Source organism: Pygocentrus nattereri, chromosome 13, assembly GCF_015220715.1.
Source record: "Pygocentrus nattereri isolate fPygNat1 chromosome 13, fPygNat1.pri, whole genome shotgun sequence".
NCBI lineage: Eukaryota > Metazoa > Chordata > Actinopteri > Characiformes > Serrasalmidae > Pygocentrus > Pygocentrus nattereri.
Window position 1 is genome coordinate 23,296,108 of NC_051223.1, and position 19,063 is coordinate 23,315,170.

The 19,063-nt window shown below is 39.2% G+C and overlaps 1 protein-coding gene across 4 annotated transcripts in view; it reads left to right on the forward strand.

Annotated features, from left to right (window-relative positions):
- ndst2b (N-deacetylase/N-sulfotransferase (heparan glucosaminyl) 2b) overlaps positions 1-19,063 on the forward strand; it is a 77,629-nt gene that overhangs the window by 9,483 nt on the left and 49,083 nt on the right. For all 4 annotated transcript variants that reach the window (XM_017681631.2, XM_017681633.2, XM_017681630.2 and 1 more), the window contains exon 2: positions 16,357-16,398. The gene's annotated coding sequence lies outside the window, so the exon portion shown is untranslated. The remainder of the gene's footprint in view (positions 1-16,356; positions 16,399-19,063) is intronic.

Here is a 19,063-nt window from a genome sequence, read left to right on the forward strand (position 1 = left end):
CTCTATTCTACCAGTATGTTGGTAACTGAATGTGTTTCTTCCACGCTTTAGGATGCACAATTAATCTCAAATTTGCATTTAACCTATTTCTACAGATACTGCTTCTAAGAATATCATTATCAGCTTCAGCTGATACTCAGAACTAATAGGAGTATTTTTTTTTATATATACTTGACTGTGTTAAAAGTTTTTCTGCTCAGTGTCTGGTGCCTAAACCAGTGAAGGAACAATGGTGCCATTGAGCCACTGTGTCTTTGTGTGTGTGTCTGTGTGTGTACTGACTTATTGTCCCCCCACAACGCCAGAGCTTGAGAGAGGGGGCATGTCTTAAGCATTAGAAGAATGGAGGCCATTGTTAACTCCTCTTAGGTGGATAAGTGCCTGCAGTGCACTTTCTTGCACCTTTTTTCTTACTCCGTTTCACTTTTGTAGCAGACAGTCCATGGTGGCTGGTACCACAGTGAAAACTTATTGAATGTGAATTCAGCATTTCTGGACCTTCTTAGGGAATTCTGTAGCTTTTAATGCTTGTGTTTTTGATGGCATAGCTGTGCAGGGAAACCTTTGCATGGCCTTCAGATGTTTGTTCAGGGGAAAATGTCCAGTGTAAACATGTAGGATGCACGTCTGGAGAAAATAAATAGAAAATGGCGTTCAAAGCGATGAAACGTGCTGCAGCACACCATGTGAAATGCTTTTTGTGAGATGTACTTGTAGTTTGTGGTTTGGCTCATGTAAAATCGCTGGATTAACAATGTGCCTCTGCATTTTTTACTGTAGGCTACTTCAGAATGAATAATTGTGGAGTTGAGAGTCACAATGACAAGTTGTGTTATACAACACAAAACAAAGGAAAATAAATAATAAAGGCCAGGCAGTAGGGTTCAAAATATTCTGCAAGGCTGCCTTTTGTCAAAGGTAGGACCCTGTAGGCTTAGTTTTCACCCAATGCAATATCTTTTTTTTTTTCATCCGTTCGCTTTAAAAATTTCTGCTGTGAGTAACCACATTTAGGCAGTCAAGACTGTCACAAATGTGAAGTACCACTAAGACTCCTGGGCCAGACTACTAACACTGCATTTCCCTACAGTGATGAGTTGCTATACAGTTGCTCTACAGTTGCTCTAGATAAGAGGGTCTTCTAAATATGTAAATGTAAGCAGGCTGAGTTAGTAAATGACATGTTGAAGAGCTAGCAGAGCAAACCTTATATTTACTTCCCGTGAGCTCTAGTGAAAATTCTTCAGAAAACACTCAGAATCTGCCCAACTTGTATTTAAAATGAGATGAGTGGCAATGCTAGAGCAAAGAAGCTATGCAGATTTAATATTTGTGCTCTTTTCAGTGCACAAGTGCACTTTATTTTAGTTTTTTTAGTTAGTTAAAAGTATGTTTTAATTGATTTAATAATCTTCATTGATTTAATAATGTGAAATGGCTTAAAGAATGTAGTATTTTTTTTTTTGTCACGCTTTTTACAAAAAAAGGTTTCTGTGCACAGTGCCATAGAAGAATTACTTTCAGTTCCCTCACAAATCTTTTTTTAAATTTTTTTTTTTATTTAGTACAGTAGCCTTGTGTCATCTAAACATTCTGCTCTTCCTGAGTACAATAAATAAATGATCAAACATCATTTTGAAATGTCATATGTCTTTTTTCCCAAAGCAAACTTCTAATACTGATAATACTGAGCTACTGCAGGTCCTGTCACAAACATACTTGCGCTACTGTGTCTTGGTCAGAGTGGCCTCTGGCTGTAAGCCTTTATCATGAATAATAATTGCAGGCACACAGTATGTAATCAAGCCTTCGTGAATATGGCGGAGAGCTAAACAGAAGGCAGCACTATGGGTGTGTGACTACCCCATCAATAGCATCAGTCTCTAGAAAGGAAAATTTGTGAGTTACCGATGTGGTAATATTAAATGTTTACAGCTACAAAAGATCTGTTCTGTGTTCATGTGCAGAGATCTTTAGTTTATTATAATATTCTTAGGCATAGTGGAGTGTGAGCAGTAATATACAGCAGTGAAGGCTTAGGCCACTGTCAGGGACAACTTTTTCATTGATTTGTGTGCTCATACTGCTTTTATTGGGCAAGTTTTAGTATCAGCACACAACAAACGAGCCTCGTGTGGCTGGTTTAAACATACTGCATGGCATTCAGTGTGTGACCTCCCTCACTGCTGTCAGAGCTCTAAATGCACCCGCTCCTCATGACTCATATGTCCATTTCCCCTTAGTTCCTGGATGTAATTTGGTATTGCTCCATTTGAAGTCTGTTCAAATTAAATAGTATATGGGAAATGGATGGATAGAGACAGACCCTTCAGTCAGCCAAGTCTAATTGGTTGTCAGCCAGTTGATCTCATATACTATTAGGAAGCTTTCCTTTAATCCCTTAAATGGCCACTTTTATAACCTAAGAATAGCTCAATCTCTGTAGTTACTTGAAATAATATGCACTATATAATAAGCTTGGGATTTTAAGGGTTGAAAAGGGACTAAAGGGACATAATGTAAAATATAGAATAATTTAATGTTTCCTTGAGATCCACATTCCTTGAGACCCACTGTTTGGGTTCATGTACCAATAATAATACATTTCAACCCCTATGGATTTTGCGTGGCAAGTATACATTTTGACATTCAAGTACATTGGCATGTTTTGTCACTCGAAACTACATAAAATGCTGGTGATGCTTGCGAGTTAAATTGTGCACATACAGTACTAAAATCTAACAGCAACAGGCAGCAGTATCTAGCGTCCTGAAAAACAAAAGATAAATAAGAGTACAAACAATCATAGTGCTGAGTTTATTCTCCCTACACCCTTCTAACCGTTTGGCTGGTTCCAAAAGGGAGGACAGTGCTTTTAGCTCTTTGCAGAAGTTTGCAGAAGTAAACGGGCAGATATGGAAAGATGAAATTATGAATTAAGTTAATTTAACACAGACCTACAAGTCTTGGGGAAAATAATGTTAATGTTAGCCTAACATTATCTAATCTACAAGCTAGATTGTTCACCAAGTTGGACAATATAACTTTACGTTACTTTACCCATGTACCACATGAGGGAGGCAGATTAATGACAGGGAACAGAGATAAAAACAGAGATAATGTTATCTAGAAAGCTACCAGGAGGTGTGTGTGTGTGTGTGTGTGTGTGTGTGTGTGTGTGTGTGTGTGTGTGTGTGTGTGTGTGTGTGTGTGTGTGTACATGCATGCGTTTGTGTGTGCTCATAAACCTAAACTTGATGGTATTGTCAAAATTATTGATAAAATATATCCTTAATATCATTAAAAGGTTTGCAGCAATTATTCATTTAGAAATTATTAAAATAGAGTATAGTCATTGTAACTAAGGCCCAGGCTGTCTTAGGTAGGAAAACAGACCTCAAGCTTCTAGCCGAGAGTGGGTCTGTATCAGGCATTCTTAAAGCACTAGAAAGCCTTGAGAGATGAGCAGATATGAGCTGTAAGAAAGATGGCCTTTTTATTAAAAATAAGCTAGCTTTTAGTGAGGAAACAGATGAGCATCGAGCAGGAATGGGTTGTAACTCTTAAATGATTAAAAAGGCCCAATATGGAGAGTCGTAAAAATGGTCCTAGTCAGACAAAGCATAGAGGTGTCAAAAAGTAAATTTAACATAGCAAATATAATGATAGCCAATGGAAACCTTAGGATAGTTGGAGAGGAGGAGTGAAGAGAGTGCCCCAGGGAGGAGTACTAACCATATTTGAAAAACATTATAAAAATTGATATAATGTGTTGAATCTTTGCATTTTGGCGATCCAGGAGCCGACTAGTCACCTGAAACTTAATAAATGAAGAGGGCCTTCTCCTTCCTCAACAGAACCACCGACTAAAGTTTGGTTTTTCATTTTTCTTTAACCTTCTGCAAGAATGCTTTTTAATCTTTTTGACTGTTATCTTTTTTGCATTTTGCAAGAATCCTATGATTTTAATTACCCTTTTTTGCATCAGAATAAATTGGCACTAAAACTTAACTTGGAATCAATTGATGGTTAACAACACACGTTTCATCCACGTGGTCCGAGACATGGGGTAGGAGGGAGGTAGGAGGCTCTGAGTCCTGACAATATGATGGAGAGTGTGGAAAGGGCTGTGCTGAGTGGTGTTTTTGCACAGGCCACACTGCATGTTTTATTCTTTTTTTCCATTATGTTAAATTCAGCAAATGAACAGTAATTGTTCATTAAAATCTGTAGTAGTGTGTAGAGTATGTGCTAAATTATTTTCACTTACAAAATCCACAAAATGTAATTTGACCAGCGGCACCGCAACCTTGTGCATAGGAATGCATTTAAATGACTTCTGTTCTGATTGACTAGCCTATGTTGTCCCTCTTTTCAAAACCAGTTCAACCTGAAACATTCTTTATAACATCAGTGTGAATGGGTGGGGCTAAATACTACATTTAATAATACAACAGTACATTTAAAAGGAGCTGGTTTTGCAGCTTTGTGGCCTGAGGAGTGGGAGTACATTTTGAAATTTTAATGTGTTTACATATGACACCAAAAAAGGAAAGAAAATTTGATCTTCTGTGATATGGACCCACAGGTAATACACACAGTTAATACAAGGATTTAGAAGCTATTTCATTGAAAGTACTCGGTGCTCAACTCAAAGCTATTTCTCCGTCTTTGAGAGTGAGGCAGTTTGCCGTGGATTCTGGACTCTATTCTCCAGCTAATGATAGTGTAGCACAGTGAGACCGGCAACTGAACAGGGACTACTGCCAACAAAGAGAGCTTTTTGCTGACAACCCCCTCATAAGCCTGGCTGCTTTCCCTGCTCTCATATTCTCCTTTTGTGTTTCCTCTTCTCATTTATATCCATCTCCTCTGCCCACTCACAAAGTCCTTACTGGTGTCATTTTATTCTCTAGATTTGTCATTGGATGAAGTTTAACAAGATAATTTTGCCCCCAGTTGACATTGCAACTTCATGCACTCGTCATATGTTATTTCCCATTTATTCCACTTAGTTTGGATTTAATTTAACATCGTTGGGGGGGGTGCTGGAGCCTATCCTAGCGGTCATTGAGCGAAAGGCAGGACACACCCTGGACAGGTCACCAGTCCATCGCAGAGCAGCTAGAAGAACAGGTTATCCAAATTTTACAAGATATTTCTCAGTTGATTTGTATTTAAGATAAGATAGTTGCTGTGAATTAAAAACAATAGATAAAAAAATTTGAAAATGAGCAAAATTAAACAAATAAGTCACTGTTCTCATAACAATGGACTGAACACCCCAGTGTCCAGACCTCAACATCACTGAATGTGTTTGGGATTACTTGGATAATGGGAAGCAGAAAATGTAACCAACTATTACCATTTAACTTTGGAGGTGTGGAAAAATATAACTGCATATTTCTTTGGGAAACTGAATTGAAGTCACCTGAAAAAGAATGGAAGCTGCAAAAAAGGCAAAGTGTGAGTACAGTAAATACTGACAAGAACAATAGATTTGGTTGTTGTGGCTTGACTTCATAAAAATTAGTTAGCATAGCAACCCCCCCCCCCCCCATCCCATGAGACTCTCATAGGATGCACTCAGATACCTAGTTTTGATAATTGATAGTGGGCTATAGCTTTAAAGATGGATACAGTTTTAAATTATATTACACTGTGTCAAACTTTCTTTCTCTATTTAAATTCAATTATTTCTATTTGTTTTTAAATTATTGCGTCTTTACTACCAGATAGTCTTGAAGAGGCCCTCAAGAAGCGACAAGTATTCAATAATCTTGACTACTGTGCAGATTGTAATAACATCCCACACTGCCTGCCAGCAAGACTTGCAGCTTAACCATCAAGAGCGTGGCATCTGAAGCAAGGAAAGCACTTCTGAATGTACCAATTAACTTGTAGTGCACGGGATTTCAGTTCACAATGACTAACGCTAATCTAAATTAAATGTGTTCCATGGCAGCTCTAAGTTTAGAATCTGTCGTCTAGAAGCAAATGTGAAATTCGCAATAGATGCCAGATGTTCATGCTGAAATATAAAGCTGCACATGCAAAAGCCATCTTTAGGGATCCTTTAAGTGGAAAGATCCGGCAAGTAGCCTTCATTATCCTCTTGTCCTTTTGTCCTTCTGTCTCCTGCTTGGATTGCAATAGAATCCTAAAGGTCATCTCTCCTTTTGAGTTTGATACATTAAAATGAGTTGTCATCGGGCCAGACATCAGCCTTGGGAGCTAAGGGAGTTTCTCCCAAAGTTTAACAGTGACAAATGGCGAGAACCGGGCTTTGTGCTCGGAATGAGGCAAGGAACTCGTCAAAAAAACGCTTCTCACTGTTAAGAGTTCACTAAGTCAGGGTGAGTATTGAGGCAGACAGCCAGAAATGAATTATTCAGGATCTCCTATACCACGACAGTCTGCGCTTCATTGTTGGCCATGGGCTTGCTGCGTCTTGATTTTTGGCTGTTCATACACACATAAACAACAGAACATCTGCAGCATGCCATCAGTAAGCAATTGCAATAATTTAAGCTGCAGCTGTTTCACATTCACACAAGAGATTATGCCATATAGAAATAGAATCTTCTCCTATTTGAGTCTCGGCAGGGGGAGATGATTTTGTGAAGCATTGCACAGCACTTTGTTATGAAAAACTGAACTTCTCAAATTGATTTTATGCTATTCAGAGGTGTCAGTCTGCAGTTACTTTGGCAAGATACATGCACCAATGCAGAAAAGAGATACTTATACCAATAAAATGATGTGTGAGTTGCTGTTGTAAACACCTCACTGGCTGTTGGACTTTGGGTTATATTGTGTCTTGGTGACAAACTGCTGAGCTCAGGATTCCTGTGTTTTTTGGGGGTTTTTTTGTTTGATTGTTTGTTTGTTAAAGAGCAGAGTGCATCTGTGAAATTGGCTTGGAACAAATGCATGCAGACACTGCAATCCCTGCTGAGTACCAGAGATTTCCAGAAAATAGAAGAATATCGTCGCTGTCCAATGAAAAACAAGCCTCTCCAAAATATGCACTTTACAGGAGAAGACAAAAGCGTTATTGCTTTTCAGTGTCAGTCAGTGTAAAGGCATTTTGTTCCAAGTGAGAGCATTTCTGTTTGTCCAATCATCATGAAATTTGTACACAACATAAAGGACACCTGGTGTACTGAAATGATGTAGAAAACTAAAAATCATCAAAAATGGAGATGCATGATTTTCATTGGACAGTGATGATATGTTACTCTACCGCTCATGTAAAACTGTGTAACTGTTTAAAGGTGTTAATGGCATGTTTACATTATCCTTGTTTCTATGCTCATTGTCCATATTAGCTCCACCAACTATGTAAATACAATTTGTAGTTCTACAATTACAGACTGTAGTCCATCAGTTTCTCTGCATACTTTGTTAGCCCCCTTTTACCCTGTTCTTCAGTGGTCAAGACCACCCATGGACCCTCACAGAGCAGGTGCTATTTGGGTGGTGGATCATTCTCTGCACTGCAATAACACTGACTCTACATTGTGATGGCTGACAAGCAGCATCATGATGCCACACCCATTCACCAAGACCCCCGTTCACAGTCAACAGTGAAGCACACTCTGCTTGCAGTCAGAGAATATGAGTGGAGTGGAGTGCCAGACACTTCAGTTCCCCGCTTAGTGTTTATCACCCACGATTTTATCTTCAATGTATGGACACAACACACTTTATTTCATGAACTCTCTCATTTTTGGCTGCTATTAAATGAAAAACTAAAACAATTTGTACTACACATGCTTTTCCCAGAAGGTTTAGGCTTGAAGTGACAGCCCAACCTAGAAATCTAAGGAAAAACAAATGCACATGCTTTTAACTTGCTCTTCTTTATCATTCTTACAGCTAAATGGATGACACAAGACTGACTCTTTGTAGTGTCTGTAGAGCTTTTTTTGTGATCTTTGAGAATTTCCAGTATGTAGGACTGCTGGACAGATGCTGTGTATATGTGGCTCTGGTGTGTGAGCTGTAGCAATTAGTGCTGCGTCTCTCATGGCACACAAGTAGTCAGTGTAGGGGTGGCGGGGGGGGACTGCCTGGCTTACGGGACAGACTGATGCTGGAATGATTTCAGAGCAAGACAGAGCAAGACCACTGACACTCTAACTTTCTGAAAGGCTGCCGCACACTGCACCACTCACATGCTCAGCCTCTCTGCCTGTTACATTGTGTCTGCTGCCTGGAGATCTGAGCTGATGGATATGTATTTTAAGGAGTGTTGAGTAAGGCTAAAATGCTCTAGACTGAATAGGTGACTGTATGCATATTTCCATTTAGGATATGTTTTGACTATTACCATACCACTCAAAATTCTTCAATTAATTCTGATGATTTTTTTTTTCCCCATGATACATGGCCTTAATTAATTAAGCCTGTAATCATTGATATTTTGAGCCAGTCTGTTTATTCTGCATAGCAGATGATTGTGTCATGTAACAACAAATCCAGTCACCACAGACACTCTCCATGGCCATCCTCCTCCTACGTCTCTGCTGTCTCCAGCTGTTCAGTTAATTGGTTTTTACTGCTGCCCATAAAGAAAAGTAATAGGACTCCGGTCGGTATGACCCTCCAGCAGCTACTTGGTGAGGAAAAACTTAATTTTCCTCACTATTCCATCTCATTCCCCAGCTCACTGACTCCATCAAGAATCCAATTCACACTGTTTTCCCTTCCTCTCCTACCTCATTATCTTTACCCTTTTCTTACATATTTCTTAACATTAAGTCATCCTCTTTCTCTTCGTAACTTTGTCTATCGATCATAGGTTTGGTTTAATAGGAGGGAGTACACTGTTTGGTTGTTAAGAGATGTGCAGAGACATGCATAGAGCTGCAATAATGATTCAGTCTGCTAGTGCTTACAACAGATGCCAGCGCCCAAGCATCGGGGGCTTATTTAACACAAAGAGGTTTTTTTTCAGTCTTACTCCTGCTCAGACAGCAGTTCGCCCGAGGGCCACCTCCCTGCAGTCATGCCTCGGCCCTCCCTGCCCCATGCCGGGACATGTCAGCAGCAAACGGCCTTTTACAGGGCCTGAGAGCCGTGGCAGGCTGCTGTTGACAGATCGCACATTAGGCACAAACTGTTTCATAATGAGTCACTAATGACAGACTGATGAAGTCAAAGTGACAAGGTCTACATATAATAAGTGAAACACCATGGTCTCCTCTAGCTGAACTGAGATTTTGGGAGCTATAGCTGTAAAGAGAAAGGAGAATTTACTTGGGGCTAACTCTAATGAGGGCGAAGCGCTGCATATGCATTTTCACAAATGACCCAAGTTGTTCAATAATCAACCTACAGAGTCTTATGAATCTTTTTGGATGTCTCACTAGAGCTCTTCAGTTTTTCCCCCTAAAAGAGCAAATCTAATTTAATTGGGTTTGCCAGATTGAACGAATATTGTATACTCTCTCACGTGTGTCCAGCTGTATCCATGGCGACCAAGGAACTTTGCCTTGGTGCCGTTTCTGAATGACCCGGTGAGGTTTTTGGAGGGAAGATCGGAGCCTGGCATTTTAGCCCATGCTGCAAAAATTTCAAGTATTTGTATGATGTTACAGCAGAGAATGAGTTCTGCTCATCTTTGGTCCCCATCTTTGCACATGCAGTCACTGCACATGTTTTGATGAAGGGTTTCTGCACCATTAGCGTCAGAGAACAAAAACTGTGCTCTGCGGAAAAATCATTTAATTGATTTTTGACCTACAGCACTAAGGAATCTGTTTTTCTGCTTGACTGGCTGATCTTGCCTTCATTCAAGACATAAATAGGTCATAAAATGATTAATTTATTAGCTATATCTTCTTTTTTTTTTTTAAGGTATGGCTGCACAATGGCTTTATACAGCACTGTACAAAAGTCAGCGACTAAGTTTTATGTATTTAATTATTGATTTGTTATTCATTTTTGAGCATCAGGGAATAAAGCAGAAAACATGCCTGTAACAGAAAATTGCACAGAAGCCTCAACAGCTAAATATAATATGTTTGATTTTCCATTATTTACTTTGTCCATTTTTTTACCTTAACACAGCTTTCATTCTTTTTGGGAGACATGCTTTCAATTTTAAAAAAGTCGGCACAATGCCATATGATGTCATAGATGGTAGTCCGTACATTATTGCACCAGCAGCTTCTTAGTTTGATTTTGAATTTTTTTTTCTCAATTTCTTGACGGCTGCACATCCTTTCAGATCAATAGCGTTGAGTCATCTTCTCACGGTGGAAGGACGGACAGAAACACTTGTGGATTTTTTCAGATCTGAAACAAGAGTTGATTTTCTCCTCTCTGTCAAAGATGAAAGCTTTAGGTGATGTTTATCTAGTGGTGAAAGCTTTGTTGTTCTGCTGGGTCTTGCAGGATTGTTAGAAGTCCCATTATCTTGTATGTAATGGCTGTTTTGTCTGGAAATGAAACAAATGAAGGATGATCTCTGCTTTTGCCCAGTACTGTATTCTACACGTCACTGTTGAAGTATTAGCAGATTCCTCAAGTACAAACTTGTCATTTTCTTGGTTAAAGATAGAGCTGTGGTTTTATTTTGGAAGCAAAGAAAAAATGTATTTGTCAGATCAATGCTTGTGATCTGCCGGAACCTTCACAAAACCCTCAGTATCCATCAGGAACATCTGTATTTGGTCAGTATACAATTTCTGCAGTATGTCAGTGACTCATTTGTTGTATATATCGCATTGCAGCCTTCAGCAATAGCATATTTGATGCAATGTCATGATGTCATTCCTGATACTATTACATTCAATAATCTAAACGTCTTGCAGCAAGGAAACATCTCATTTCCTTTTGCCCTACATAGCAAGATTGGGAAATTACAGCAGATATATAGTGAGCATCCTTTTTCACTTTCCTCTCTTCCTCCGCCTCTCTCCCCAATCCTGCTGATTTAACACGTTAAAAAGGCAGACTTTGCCTCAGTCTGACAAACCGACAAGTGAAATAGCTTCAGCTAGGGAGATAAAAAAGGAGTCTGGTGTCCATTGCATTAGGCAGAGCTGCTGACAAGCATGTATTTCAGAATTTCAGCTTGCATTGGAGAGAGAAAGGGAAAAGATAGATGGAAGAGATTCAGAGATCCAGACATTTTCTGACCTAGAGACAGGGAAAGGAAGAAGAGAGGTATTGAGATTAAGTGAGTAGATATCCAGAAGGTGGCACAGATTCATATGCCTATCGATCTCCAAAATAGAAGCTTTATACAAGAAAGAAAAATGCATTTTTATCTTGAATTTTGGACAGTTTTTATTGATTCATTCATCATGACATGCGCTAACAACATAAAGGGCAGTGGCAAATAAACAGTGTAAAGAAATGAAGAACGTAAAAAGAAGATTGTTTCAATATGAAAACAGCTATATATGGCCATCTGGAAAGAAGAGAGAAAAAGAAAGGAAAAATATATTTACTTTACTGTCAGATCAAGCCTGCATGTGTGTTCTGGCTGCTTGCTGCCTTGATTAACTTGCATCCAAGTGTGTGTCTGTGTCCAGTGAAACATTACTGGATTTTCCTTCTTAGTTGCTGCCAGGATGCAAACCTTTCATTTAGTCATCAAAACTGCTCAAATTAAATGGAAGGAAATGCAACGTTTCCTTATGCATGAAATGAAAAGGACAAAATGTGTACGCATGCATGAAATGAAATTGAGTTGAAATGAAGTGAAATGTGTGAAGTGTCCAGTGCGGAGCGTCTCCGGCCTGGCTTGCTCCTGCTGCCGTGTGGACTGGGCTTTATGGCTCCTTCTGGCATCTCCCAGCCTGACCTTCACTAAAGTGGATGGCTTAATGGGCTGTGAAGGACTCTAGTCTAAGATGGAAGGAAGTGAGAAAGCGTTAAGTTGGCTGTGCCACATATTTATCAAAAGCCGTGAACCTTGAATCTGAAAGCAAGTCCCCCGCTGCGGCAAGTCCACCCACTGCGGCACACACGACGTTGTCTATAACTCGGTGTTTATAATTCTGTCCAAATGAAATGCCTGTCATAGCTTAATGTAGTGGAATTAATGTAAACATGATTTTGTGCAGTAAGAATTTCCTTTCTTCCTTTCTGCTTTTCAAGATCTGTTGTTGAATTTGGAGAAGGAATTGGAATATTACAAAATGAAGCATGAAGGATTTTTCCGTCTGTATTTTCCAAAACTATCACTAATTTAGGTCCACTGTGCCAGTGTAATTACATAATTGCGTTATGGTCATCTATATTTAAGGCTTTAAGAAAGAACATACGTGATCGCATCCATTTATACAGCTCAGTTAATGTAGGGCACCTGATTTCTTTGGCCTTGGAGTGTTCAGTTTGGTAGAATGCAGAAAGTGTGCATGTGTAGAGAATATAAACCTCTTGGTCATGCAATATTTAAGACCATGCTTAGTTCTGGCTCTGTGGTAATAATTGTGTATTATTAAATTATTAAATGGCCTTTGGAAAGGTTATCCAGTGTCTCTGGGAAAATAGACTATCATGTGTTACCCCCAATATCAATATGTTAGCCACTGCTATCTAATCAACAGGGACGCAATGCCAGCATTGGGCCAGTGTAATTGGGCTCTATTGAATGTATGACAGGTCGATTAGGTTAAGGATCATAGCCACATTGTGCATGTGTGGTCTTTATGAGCAACTCTGCTCCTCAGATAAAATGAGTACTACACAGTGTAGTTTATCATTTAGGTTCAATCCTTCTCCCCACCCATATACAGTATGTATATTTCATTTCAGACAGGCAGGAGAAATAGCCTGTCCCACATTGACAGTAATGGTCTGCTTCATCTCATGAACAGTTGGATAGAGGGCACAAAGCTGTAGTAAGACCATCTTTATTATTTAAAACTAAATACTGTCCCAAGTGACACTGATATTAGTGTCAGAGAGAGTCTGTATCACCCCTGACATATGGATTCTCCACTGGGGGATGAAGCTTAAGCCTTGAGCCTTATGGATACTTCATTTTACAGGACTGTACAAATGTCAGAAACCACTCATCCTTTATTTAATTTCTAGTCAAACCAGTCATTAAGTAAAAGTTATCTCTTTTTGAGATGGTATTTCTGATGGTTAGATATAAGATAAACCAATTGCATAAGGAAAAGGCAAGTCAAAATAGTCAAAACCTGAAAGTTAAAAATGGGAGTTTTTAAAACCTGAGGTTCAATAAAATATTAAAAATTACACAGAAAATGGGACTTATAGCAACCATGCAAAAACTTTAGACCACAAAAACTGTTCCCATCAGATTACCAGTACTTGAAGCTTTCAGAGATCAAAGAAAATCAAACTATTCTCTTGCTTCAGATCTGAAAAAAACCACAGGTGTTTTTATCCATCCTTCCACTGTGGGAAGGAAATGCTACGGCTGTGAAAAGATGTGTAGCTGACAAGAAGCTGTTAAAAGAAAATACACAAAGAAGAAGAACATTTTGCAAATCGAACAAAGCTGCTGCTTTTCTCAGAACAATAGTTCTGACCTCAACATAACTTATGTGTGTTTGGGATTATTTGGATTGTGTGGCCATGTTTTAAAACAAATTTTTGGAGGTGTGGAAAAATGTCCTTGCAGATTTCTTTGAAAATCTGAAAGCAAGTCTCTTGAAAAGAATGGAAGCCATGAGAAATGGAGTGTGAACAAACTGAATACTTAAAAACATTTAAGAAAGCTTTGTTCTGTGTAATTTTCTGTTAAGTACAAGTTTTCTACATTTTTTCTGATTGCTTAAAAATGAAAAAATTTAATAAATGAAGGGTGGTCTCTGACTTTTGCACAGTGGTACATCAGAAATCATTCAAAATACATTTATCTGTAGAACCAGTGCATTCAAAACTAGATTAAGGAAGTTTTTCTTGTTTTTGCTTAATACTAAGAACAAGCAGTGATTGGTAGATTCTTTCCGATGTTGTGGTGATACACAATATATCTGTTATTTAGGTATTTTGAGGTTTGGGCACATATTAGGACTCTATCTATCTATCTATCTATCTATCTATCTATCTATCTATCTATCTATCTATCTATCTATCTATCTACATTTTTTAAATTAAAGATTTAGGATTTAATTAAAGATGTAGGATTGTTTATTGAAGTTTACATTTATTGTTTGGCCTTTGTCCACTTAGTCAACTAAATATTTGGTAGATTACTTGCATATGAGGTATTAATGCTTATGTACTATATTCTAATACTAATGCAGAAATAATCTCATAATGGGCAGCTATTTGTTACTTAGCAGTTTATGCAGTTACTGTCCACTTTTTTTTCAGGCTCTCTAAAATTGATGTAAATTTGTCTTTTTGTGTTGCATGTAGTTAGCTGTATAAAATACCCATGATGTTCTCAGAAAAGTGAATCATGTCAACCACGATGACAGTAACATATTGCTATAATGACCACTCCTAGGGCCGACATAAAGGCCCTTAAGGTTGTAGTTTGTTGCTTTCCTGTCCTCCACAAGGCAGATTGTTTCTTTCAAATCACAGTGTGGTCCATCTTACCATTTCAATTCAAAGCAAAACTTATAAAACTGGGCTGGGACAGGGGCCAGGCTCACAGCGCACCCACCGGCTGGTGAAAGGAGGCTGACTGCCCACAGACTCGCCCAGCGCTGCGTAATAAGGGCCTCTTCAAACGCCGGTCATGCCATGGTGCCTCTCTGTTCTCATTAAGAGGCCTGTCAGTCAGCGCACTGCTGGACCTGTGTATGCTGGAGTGGGAGCTTACTCCACCATCACAGCCATATAATGACGGCAGCATCATGAAGTGGGAAGAGGAATTAATGAATTGCAAATGTCTCCAAATTAATATGTTTAAAGAGGTGCAGCCGTCGTCCATAAATCTTCCGCCTCTGTGGCAGCGAGTAATTGCACCTCCTTTGCCCCCATTATTTAAGGTCGTATGGATGTGGGTGCATGAATATGGATCAAAGCACAATATGGCTCAACCTTGCACCCTCTTGACTGACAGGCATGACTGTCAGTGTGTTGAAATGCCTCTCTTGACCTGTGTTTTTGCTCACCTTTAGCAGGTTTACTGCTCAAGCATGTGAGAATTGTAATTTTGCTTGTAATGAAGTGGTTGTGGTGCTGATGGAGAGCACGCTTGGTTCAGCAACGCAGATTGGACACAGACATTGTCCAGACGTTGCCCAAGAGTTAATGGTGCGTGATGATGGGATTGTTGTAAACTTAGAGGTTTTTTTTTGTTTGTTTTTTGTTTTTTTCTTTTCCTTTCATGGCACAAAATTTTCAAATGCAAATCTCAAAATAATTCATCTTCATGCCCCACCTACTAACACCTCATTTTGTGCATACTGTTGTGAACTTGGACAAACTTTACAGAATGTTTTATATTGTTTATTTATGTGTTTTGTTTGTTTATTTTTTGGCATATATTTGAGCTTACATTAGCATGGTGGAAAATTCTGCACTAAAATAAGTTTTCAAATGGAAACTCGTATAATAGTGACACTAGCCTAACACTGGAATGTATACTAGGGGTGCACTGATATGGGAAATGTGGGCTGATGCTGCTGCCTGGTATTTTTCATAAAGATTACATAAATGGCTAAAACTCTTGTTCAATGAAACAACATGCTTGGATTAGCATTAAAGAAACATATCTGATTGACTTCTTTAGGGTTGCAAATGCAGTGAAAATGAGTGCAGACATTTCAGGATAAAAGCTATGCTTCTCCTAAAGGATCAACCCTTCTGGAGAACCATGATCAAACCCATCATTAAATATCAGTCAAATCTGTCCAGTACAGCTACAGTAGACAAATGACTGGCAATATGCCTACAATATCATTGTGCATCTCTACTGGATAATATTTATATTGCGACAAAAGCTTTGTGCACTACATTTTCTCATTAGGTTGAATGAGATTTTCAGCAGTTTTTTTTTCTTTTGGCATGTGCTGCTCTTTTTGAGTAACTTTTACCTCCTCATCGAGCCGAGCTGCCTGTCAGTAGATGGAATTTATAGTCTTTATCACGCAGGGAATGAAACGTTCTGCAGCAGTGCAGCCTTGAAGCGAGGGCTAGATTCCTGAGTGAAGTCTCTCATTTTTAAACTCTGAGCAAAAGGCTGATATTCAAGGCCTCTTTCATAATCAAGGGAAACAAACAAGACTTGGTGCAAAACAAAGTCAGAACAGTGGAACAGTCATTAACCCAGCTTTTGCTCTGTGTATATGTGTGTGTGTGTGTGTGTTTGAGAGAGCGAGGGAAGGAGAGATACCGTGAGAGAGAGAGTGTGGGGGAGTGTCTAAACAAGAATCAAGCTAATCTTTCTTTCTGCTTCTGTAGGTGATGCCTTAGCCTTGGTCGCTGCTTCCTGGAACAGCACAGGTAAGCCTTGAGAAAACATCTTTTCTCTTTCTTTCATTTGAAATAAAGCCATTTCTGCTGAGTAAATTCTGTTCTCGGAGGTGAACATCAGAATGGAAACACACTGCTGTTCTGAGAAGGAGGTGGGTTTGTAGTGCTCAGTCAGTGTTTCAGGACGGTGTAATATGATTACAGAATATCAGATTTCACTCGCTTCTACTGGTGAGCTGTAGTAAATCCAGATATCTTTTCAGAACTTTGGGTAGGACTGAAACTAGGAAAAGCTGCTTTGTGTTATTCATATGTTTAACTTGCCGATGGATCATGTGGTAGTTGACAGCAGAACTGACATCCAGTCTGCCTACTTCTGTCATTCTATTACTAAATGACTAGAACAATGAAAAGCTCCATTCAGCTGCTTTAGATAGAGTTTCTGATTATTTACAATTACTGCCTCTGTGGGATCTTAGTGAGCTTAATTTGTGTTTTCCATCCCATGCTTGTGAAAAGAGCCTTGTGAGGACAGCTGACAGCTCAGGCTTGCACATGACAGAGTTTGTTAATGTTGACCTCATGATAAGAAGCGTATTTGTTGGTACAGCATTGCTGGGTTTAGGATGTGGTGGAGTTGAGAGCTTGCTGGCAGGCAGGGAGAGAAGATCAGCAAAAGAAGGAAATGACTTTTTGTGTTTCCACCACTGGGCTCTTTCTGTAAGCGCTAAAACGTGTTCTGAAAAGCGTTAAGGATCCGGGCCCTTCCAGCTAGTGTCGGCTACTGCTGCCATGCTTGTGTCAGCATTAAGCTCACTCTGCTTAATACGTACATTGCAAGCTTTCATACATCATAAGCCTAGTTCATCAGCGCTGTGAGCTTTTAGATCATAAGATGGAGAGAATTCAGGCTCATTAAAATGGATGGAACAGAGCATGTTTGTTTCTTCACCCAGAGAAAGGGCTTGAGAGAGTAATGAAAGGTGCAAGCAGAATAAATCCTAAGTGTTTCTTCTAAATCAAGAGCCCCCCCACTCCCCACCATTCCTTCTTTCCTTCTTTCCCTCTCGCTATCTCTGTCTTTTCTCTCTTTCCATCTCCACTGTTGAGCCTTTGAGGCAGGCAGTGTTTTCACCTGAAACAAAGACAAACAAGCCAGTGTTCATCAGAGAGCTAGTCAGTATGGATATGCTTGTAATAATAATTTGATTGTCATCATGGTATTTTAATAATGCCTGTGGATGAAGATTCGGACAAGTATGAGTTAAACGTGTTGTCATGTTTACAAGGACTACAAGCTTAGCAAATTATAGAGAAGAACCACTTGACCATACAAAGAAACATTTATGCGTTCAGGTGGTTCTTTAAGTGTGCATGCATCTAAATAGAACTGTTGCCTTTGCTAAACAACCCTTTTTCATTTTTTCAATCATTTTACAGACATTGCACACTAGGGATGCGGGAAAAAATCGAAAAAATTCTTGGATTGCACTGTGATGCGGACGTGAATGATTCTGAAACAATTCATAAAAGTCAATTCAATTTTCTAAATATTTAATTTATAATGTAGTGTTGACGGAACATAAAAGGTGGAACTTGAAGTGGGTAAGTTCAGTGCCCAGACAGTCTGGCGGCACATAACAAAAACACACATGGATGAGTGAGAAATCCGACCAGCTCTGCATTAAAAGCCAGGTTAGGTCAGGAGTCACAACCCAAATGTTAAGAGGAGACATTTTGTCCTTTCAACAAAGTCAAACCACCTTGGAAGACATTTAATGTCCAGTTTGTGCTGATGTCCTAGTATAGGCTAAAAATGTAAACAAGAGCGCAGACTTACTTTGCTCTGCGTGAAGCTTTGGTCATAGCTGCTTTCCTCCCATCTCTGCCAGAAAACTAGATAAATTTCTTGTAAAATATCTCTCAACATTCGGCTGTTTACGAGGCTGAAGTCGCTTCTCATTCTGCAGCTTCTCGTTCGAATTTTCCTGTTCCACCTTAAATTCTGACTAAGGCGCCAAATGTAACTGCCGCACCGTTTAAGGTGGAACCGAAAAATCGAAAGAGAAACTACTTCATCTTCGCAACTTTTTAGAGAGAGACAGTCTCTCGTTGCAGATTTAACGTATCAGAAACCAACTGTGCTGATTATAAATGCAAATAAATCCATATAACAAGTGCTGAGATTTGAAAATATTGTACTGCGAAAATATTTTACAGCGATTCCACAACCCGCCCACCCCAAACCCGCCTTACGTCGAGACTAAATCCGAAGTTATAAAATCACTAAAGAAAATGGGCAGGACGGCTGTAATCTGCAGTATGGACAACCATTATCACTGGATCTTAATTCACCGTAACAGCACATTTTATCACAGATGAGTGGCAGCAGCGTCTCATGTGCTCTAAGCAATAGCAGTGAATGAGAGCCTTCCAGTTCACTTGCCACATCACTTCCATGCAATTTATTAATAAAAAGATATTGAAATTAAATTCATTATCGATCATTACAAATACTTTTCCTTTAAAACTACCAAGTCATCACACAGTGAGAAAACAAGCCCTGTATTGAAAAAAAAGATGCATCAATAATCGTTTTATAATTGCATCACAGCCCTCTGAATCATAATCAAATCAAATCATGAGGTGCCTAAAGATTCCCACCCCTATTGTACACATTTTTACATTTGTTGCC